This window comes from Panthera uncia, chromosome F1 (genome assembly GCF_023721935.1).
Source record: "Panthera uncia isolate 11264 chromosome F1, Puncia_PCG_1.0, whole genome shotgun sequence".
NCBI classification, from domain to species: domain Eukaryota; kingdom Metazoa; phylum Chordata; class Mammalia; order Carnivora; family Felidae; genus Panthera; species Panthera uncia.
Genome location: NC_064813.1, coordinates 15,981,218 through 15,989,267, shown reverse-complemented (window position 1 = coordinate 15,989,267; position 8,050 = coordinate 15,981,218). Strand labels below are relative to the sequence as shown.

The following is an 8,050-nucleotide window of genomic DNA, read 5'->3' as shown; positions in this document are numbered from 1 at the left end:
TATCTCTGATCTTCACTCTCCTGCTCTAGAATACACTGAAGGTCAAAAAGATCTACTCACTGCCAAAGTGCTTTGCCCAGATTCATCCAATTAGAGTTCAATTAAATTACAATTTTACTGAAGGGCTACTGCATGCTACATATTGTGTGAAGTTTGGGGAAGTTTTTCTCATAGAAGTCACAGTCTAGTAGAGAACGAACTAAAATAGGTCAACATCACTGGGATGTAAAGTGCAATGAAAGGATATAATAAGATTATCAGGAGAAAATTCATGAATGTCCTATAAGCAATGGCAAAGTCTTTGAAGGATTTAAACCAGGAAGTAACATAAATTGATTGTTTTCCCAGAAACAGCCAGATTAAGAAATTAAAATTTTAGATTTACATGCTTTGCATTATAAAATCAAGGTTAGGTGCTTACTTCCATAGTTTTCCTTGCTCCTTTCTAATAACTAATGACTAAGATTCAGGTAACAAATGTAGTAACAAATAGTGCTAACATAGCACATTTCTCCAGTCTTTATACACCGAAGAGAACGGACTGGGAACAGACCCCTATGTATGTTTCTCCACACCTCCTCTGCCTTCTTTGTACTCTTCATCCATCACTTTTTCAATATATTTCCCAACTAAAGACAACTGGCTTTTTTTTTTCTAAACAACTGGCTTATTTTTAAACTGGCTGTGGTTTATCCTATGAGCTAGTAAAGACAGCTTGAGAAGCTCAGACTGGGCTCTGTGGGAAAATGGGCCTTATTTCCCTTAGACATAGAAAGGGAGACCTGTAGTATTGTTGATATGGAAAGCCTCCTGTTACATACACTGCAGAGTTTGCTACCTCTGCAGAAACAGGATGCTTACAAAACCACAATCTCTTCTGTGCCTGCCTTACCTAGTAAAGAAGATGACTAGTGATAACCACTACTATTTTGATCCTGAGCCCATTACAGTTACATTGCCTTTTCTTAAAATGAATAACTGGTATTGTCCTTTAGATAAATTATCTGCACTGCCTTGCTTTATTCTTAATTTGTGCAAAATCTTGTTTTTCCTAATTTTTTTATCAAAAAAGGAATACAAGCACTCAAAAACAGAAAAGGAATTTAATTTCACATAGTTGTATTAAGTTCTTAGACTGTACCTCCAAAATAAAATCATTCAGTAGTTAATTTGATCATTATATTTAGCACTGTAGTAATTTATACCCATGTAGTGCCTGCACGATTAATTTTATAACAGTTGTTGAATTTCTACTTGTTTATGCCACATATATACAGTGTCTGTATGTCTGTATATACTCTACATTGTGTAATATTTCTCAAACTGGAGTCCAAGGAACCTTTGAGAAAATATCCTTAGTGGTCCATGAATACTCTTAATATTTTTAAATTTTCAACTTTATTTCTATAAAAATCTAAAAACTTTGCTAGAACTAGATTCTGGAGCTGCCTAGGTGGCTCAGTCAGTTGAGCATCTGACTTCGGCTCAGGTCCTGAGAGTTCAAGCCCCACATCTGGCTCTCTGCTGTCAGCACAGAGCCTGCTTCAGATCTTCTGTCTCCCTCTCTCTCTGCCCCTCCCCCACTCATGGATGCATGCGTGTTCTCTCCCTCTCTCTCAAAAACAAAAAAGTAGATTCTGATAATCTGACTGCTATCTCATAACAAAGTATTATTATGCAATATTGGTGCCAACATTTATTGAAGCATTAACCATTGTGTTGGAGTCAACTAGTTCTTAATTTGTTGCAAGCTAAGAAAATAGCACATAAAGAGGCTTAATACGTAAATAATGCACCAAGTGAAGGTCACATGACCCAACATCACACCATACAAATAAGTTCTCCAAGTGGGTTGGAAAGTATGCTGAGAAAACGAAGTCATCTGAAAGCACATGGCCACATAATTATGCCAAGCTCAAAACAAAACAAAACAAAACAAAACAAAACAAAACAAAAAACACTATATCATAGCTATCAGGATCACATTCATACTGTGAACAGCAATTTACTCTCAGGAAAATAACCTAACCCATAGCATTAAATTAATACCATACTATTTTGGTATTAATACATAAATGTATATTTTTATTGCTTCCATTATATTATGATGAGAACTAAAAGTATACAGAGTTTATATTTAATTTTATATCACCATATATTTAGGTAACATTAAAATATATTTATAGTCAACACTGGTGGTAGGGGATTGTTAAGAACTTCTCTTCACCATGAAATGGCGTGGCATATTATTCAAAGTTGAAAACCCTGACACATATAGTTGATATTCAAAAGATGTCTTTTTTTTTCCCCCTGAGAGAGAGTGCTCATGTGCACACACAAGCACAAATATGGGGGAGGGTCAGAAGAAGAGAAAGAATTCCAAACAGGCCCCATGCCCAGCACAGAGCCAACATGGGGCTCAATCTCACAACCATGAGATCATGACTCAAGCCAAAATCAAGAGCTGGACACTTAACCGACTGAGCCACCAAGGCACCCCAAAAGATGTCTTTTAGTAATAATGGTGAAGTACTCCAGCAATACTAGTCAAAAAGAAGTAAAGGTAAAGAAAACAATTTAACTAGGTTAATAAGAAATGAACAATTTTTGAGTCTAGAATGCCCACTAAGCTTATGGAAAATATCTAATTACAAATCATACGAACAGATGGAAAAAGATTTATATGAGAGAATATAATTACCATAAAATGCTCATTTAAACATGCATTTGCTTTTACATGAAAGCACTAAAGAAACGTCGTATCACCCCCTCCTCCACAAATTTCCTCCACACCCCATTACCACTCTATACGTTGCACTGTCAGCTCCTAGACCAAGACAATCGTCTCATTTATCTCTGAGTTGCTCATGGAGCCCAATACACAATGCTTCCATCACTGATATCCAGTGCATGTTTGCTGAAAGGATAACATTTCTATTGACCCAGCACTTTCTCCCCAAAGATCTCAAAATGCTTTATAAACAGATATTACTGACATTATAAACATATTGCGTGACTTGCTACAGATCACATTAGAACTACGATGGAAGAGGAAAAGTCAACAGAAATAAATTAAATGAAAACCTTCCAACCCTAAGTCCAGAAATGTATTAACCACAAGATCATTAAAAGTCTGTTGCAGGGGCCTAAAATAATTTACTTAGCAATTTAATTCGCCAACGAACAAAGGTCTGAGTATATCTTCTTTACTAGGTTATGAGCTCCTCTGAAAATATCTTTCATTACAGCTATCCTCAGTGGTAAGCACAGTGGCTGACACATGACAGAGGCTAATAATATATGCCAAATAAATCAAATTGACTGATATGTGTTCCTCTCCTGCTAAACATCAACACAAAAGGTTATTTCATAAAGCTAGAGACTAATCTAAAATAAACAGCTGGATTCTCCTAAAATAACAGAAATCAGTGTGGCTTAAATTCACTCAGAATATAAAGCTTTTCAAAAGAAAGCTAAAAATATTATACTTTCTCATCATCCCTGGGTCATGTTATGGGGGAATGAAGAAAATGAGAAATCAAACGAATTGACCTACATCTGCCAGTACAACTTTATTTTTCACCCGGCAGTTTCAAAGCTAAGTGGCTAAAGTGATTAGGTAGCATAGGGAACAACTCAGAACACTGAGCCTTTGACAGACATCACTTTTAAGAGACAGAAATTGAGAACGGAAAGAATAAACCTATTATGCTGTTTTCAAGACATGCCTAAAAGAGGAATAAATGTTGCTAAACTGGCAGAAGCATGGTAAGAAAATGTCTCTATTGAAAAGGATTTGGAATCAAAGAAGAAAATGTGATTAAAAACTTGAATTAGAAGACTGAAGTGGGAATCAGCAGTTTGGCGGATTTTGGGGGCCCACTAGGCAACACCATGCAACACTGTTTACAATGTTGAGTAGGGGGATAGGGCTTTAAATGAATGCGTACAAACGCCTATACACACACATATATATATATACACACATCCACAGAGATTAAATGTTCCTGTTAATCTAACATTGGCATCTCTCTCCAATGCCAGCAATAATCTATGGTTAAATAATTCAGTCATAACACAGACTAAAGCGTGGTAAGTAAGCTCAGCAACATGGACTTTTATTTACAAATGTCACCATCCACTGCTTTTTCAATTCAGTCTCTTAGCCCCGCTTTCAGGTGCTTCAGTAACCTGGTACACAACAGTATAAAATAGATGATGTAGAGAACTACAGGCATTTAAAAGGTAAGCTTTGGGGCGCCTGGGTGGCTCAGTCAGTTAAGTCTCTGACTTTGGCTCAGGTCATGATCTTGCACTCTATGAGTTCGAGCCTCACATCGGGCTCTCTGCTGATAGCTCAGAGCCTGGAGCCTACTTCAGATTCTGTGTCTCCTCCTCTCTCTGCCCCTCGGTCTCTCATACTGGTGCATGCTCTCGCTCTCTCTCAAAAATAAACGTTAACAATTTAAAAAAATAAATAAATAAAAGGTAAGCTTTTCTAGGAAACTATACTGTTATTCACAGAAAAAATACACCTTGGGTTAAAAGTAGATTCTCACAGAATTTAAATGTGCCAGTAAGATGCTAGAATTAATTGGGTATTTAAAACTCAGAACACTAACACCAAATAATTTATAATCAGCATTTACCCTAGGAAAAAAGTGCTCACAGAATTCTATTCAATATCCAACATTCTGAAGTTGCTTATAAGGTAACAATGAGATAAATCAACCTCTGATTCTTTTCTTTTATCATATAGGAAGTATTTCCAGTGCTACGGCTTTTAAATAACATCAAGATCTTGGAGTCTTAATACTCCAGTCCCTCCAGAGTCTTCACAGGGAGAAGGCATATATGAAGATGTATTTGTGATAGAAAAGTTTCAGAACATTTTAGGAAGCCATTTATCCAATATCCTTAGTATGTCTTTATACTTGTAAATTCGACAGCCCTGTTTAAATGCTTGCGTATGCAAATATTATCTGAGCATCAAAAGATGACTGCAGAAATGTGAAGGATTCCAGTTATAATAATGGGTTGGAATGACATTTTCTTTAATAACTTCTTTTATAAATGTACCGCCCAAGCTGAATGTCATTATGGGACTATTTATAATTTAAAGCTTTCTGTCAAGATGATTTTATGCCCTGACATGGCTCTGAGTAGGCTAGAGACAGCTGTATGCCCCAAGGGAAAAGAAATTACTGGTGTTGTTCAAAAGCAAAGGTATTAAATAGGAAGTGTTTCATACAGAACTTCATTGAAAATGATGATGGCTAATTGTAACATACAGTAAAATTCTGCCAGTCGACCAATGATAATTTTGATAATAAATGTTATTTCACCCATAAAGTTTCTTCCCTTAAAGTAGATGAAACTTAATTATACTTTTCTGAGCTTCCTAATAAAATAGGTGCATGGCACTATTACAATTAAGGTTTTTGTCTGTACACAAAATGGGTATTAGAAAAGTTCTGGAAAATTGCAAAAAGAATCTTTATCCAACATTACTGGAATGTCATTATATTTGTAAATTTTAACTTTGCATTAATGGGTTTAACCAACATGAATCAAGAGAAAAATGTCAATTATTGAATGAGGATGTACTGTATTTGTGGAAAACACTGGTCTAAACCCCATCATTACTAAAAGACAAACAGAACAATCAGACTGAGGTGTTTTTGTTTTGTTTTGATTATTCAGTTTTTTAATCTATTAGAATAAAAAATATGTCTAATTTGTTCCTATATTTTGGGGAATTTTCATAAGAATCCACGTTGGTAGGGGATTCTGAATAAAATTATTGGAAATACTCTTCATGTCTCAGCCAAATGCTACTGGAAACAAGAGAATAAAGTTCTAGTCCACTATTCATTGGATGAGAGAACGTCACTTGAATTCTTCCAGTCCCAAAGGCCTAATCTCTTTCAATTATAAAATGCAATGCTTACCAAATGAGGCATGAAATTACGACACTTGATGCTTTTTAAAAGTTCTTGAGAATCCTGAAATTTTTACATTCACAAGGGTGCCTATTAATAATATTATTAATGTGAGTTGGGACACAAAAACTGTAGACATAAAAGAAAACTACTGATAAAAAATAACATACTACAGGAGTGCCTGGGTGACTCAGTCAGTTAAGCTTCAACTCAGGTCATGATCTCATAGTTTGTGCATTTGAGCCCCATGTCAGGCTCTGCTCTGGCAGTGTGGAGACTGCTTGGAATTCTCTCTCTCTCTCTCTCTCTCTCTCTCTCTCTCTCTCTCTCTTTCTCTCTCTCTCTCTCTCTCCCCCCCCCCCCCCCTCCCTCTCCCTCCCTCCCCCCCCCCCCCCCCGCTCATGCTCTCCCTCAAAATAAACAAACATTTTAAAAAAATTTTAATTTTTGCTACAATATTTGTTGGTTTTAAAGGTCAAATTCTAGGGGCGCCTGGGTGGCGCAGTCGGTTAAGCGTCCGACTTCAGCCAGGTCACGATCTCTCGGTCCGTGAGTTCGAGCCCCGCGTCAGGCTCTGGGCTGATGGCTCGGAGCCTGGAGCCTGTTTCCGATTCTGTGTCTCCCTCTCTCTCTGCCCCTCCCCCATTCATGCTCTGTCTCTCTCTGTCCCAAAAATAAATAAAAAAAAAAAAAACGTTGAAAAAAAAAAAAATTTAAAGGTCAAATTCTATTTACATCAAATGCCGTAACAAATTCTAATGAAGAAACTCAGCACGACAAAAAGATCGCCAATGCTGTGGACGATGACGTACATATCTCAAATAATATTCAGTGTTAATAGTGCTCCTTACCAACCAAAACAGCAGCCAACAAGAAGCAGAAAGCTCTCTACTATTTGCTTGCACTGACCAACGAGGACGGTTTAACCATCATTTTCTAAATGTTAAATGATAATCCTATTGGCTTACTTTAACTCCACAAAAACTTGCGTTCCAATGGTATATTCTGTTAACAATAAAGCCAATCAAGTGTTAATGATGAGCACAACTGGAACATAAAGGTGTGCTGTAAATGATGCTCTCTACACATCAATGAAATGCATTAAAAGCCAGAATTTATTCATGTTTTTATTTCATAGTAACAAAAAGACACTTCAGAAAGTATGATTTCAAGGAGATTACTGCATTGAACGTAGTTTAAAATACCTGGCAGTTTTTTCCAGCACCTTTCTGTTTCCTGTACAGGAAGCAAAACAACTGCTACCCAATTTTGACTTAAAATACGGTTATTGTATATGTACTTAAAATATGGCTGAGATGCCATACATTAAAGTCTGAGATGCACATGATAAAATGTTTCTAGAAATGAACATGTGTATTTTTAAAATTATTAAAAAGCATTTAATAATGAAAGAAATACAGAAGTGTCATGGACTCGAGGCAAGGAATGAAGGATAATCTTCATTTTACTGATTTTATTTGTTAATGTTTATTTTTTTATTATATGAAATTTATTGTCAAATTAGTTTCCATACAACACCCAGTGCTCATCCCAAAAGATGCCCTCTTCAACGCCCATCACCTACCCTTCTCCTCCCTCCCACCCCCCATCAACCCTCAGTTTGTCCCATATGTTTTCACTCTTATGTGGATCCTGAGAAACTTAACAGAAAACCATGGAGGAGGGGAAGGAAGAAAAAAAGAAAAAAAAAAAAAGAGGTTAGAGTGGGAGAGAGAGCCAAAGCATAAGAGACTCTTAAAAAATGTCTATTTATTTTTGAGAGAAAGAGACAGCGCGAGCAAGGGAGGGAGACAGAATCCTAAGCAAGGTGCAGGATCTGAGCCATCAGCACAGAGCCCACTGCGGGGCTTGAACACACGATCTGTGAGATCATGACCTGAGCCGAAGTCAGACGCTTAACCGACTGACCCACCGAGGCGCCCCTGCATTTTACTAATTTTTTTTTTTTTAATATATGAAATTTACTGTCAAATTGGTTTCCATACAACACCCAGTGCTCATCCCAAAAGGTGCCCTCCTCAATACCCATCACCCACCCTGCCCTCCCTCCCACCCCCCATCAACCCTCAGTTTGTTCTCAGTTGCAT

The 8,050-nt window shown here is 37.0% G+C and overlaps 1 protein-coding gene across 6 annotated transcripts in view; it reads right to left on the bottom strand.

Moving 5' to 3' along the window:
* The window catches only part of RABGAP1L (RAB GTPase activating protein 1 like), a 763,363-nt gene that overhangs the window by 506,599 nt on the left and 248,714 nt on the right, over positions 1–8,050 (bottom strand). The gene's annotated exons all lie outside the window — the stretch shown is intronic.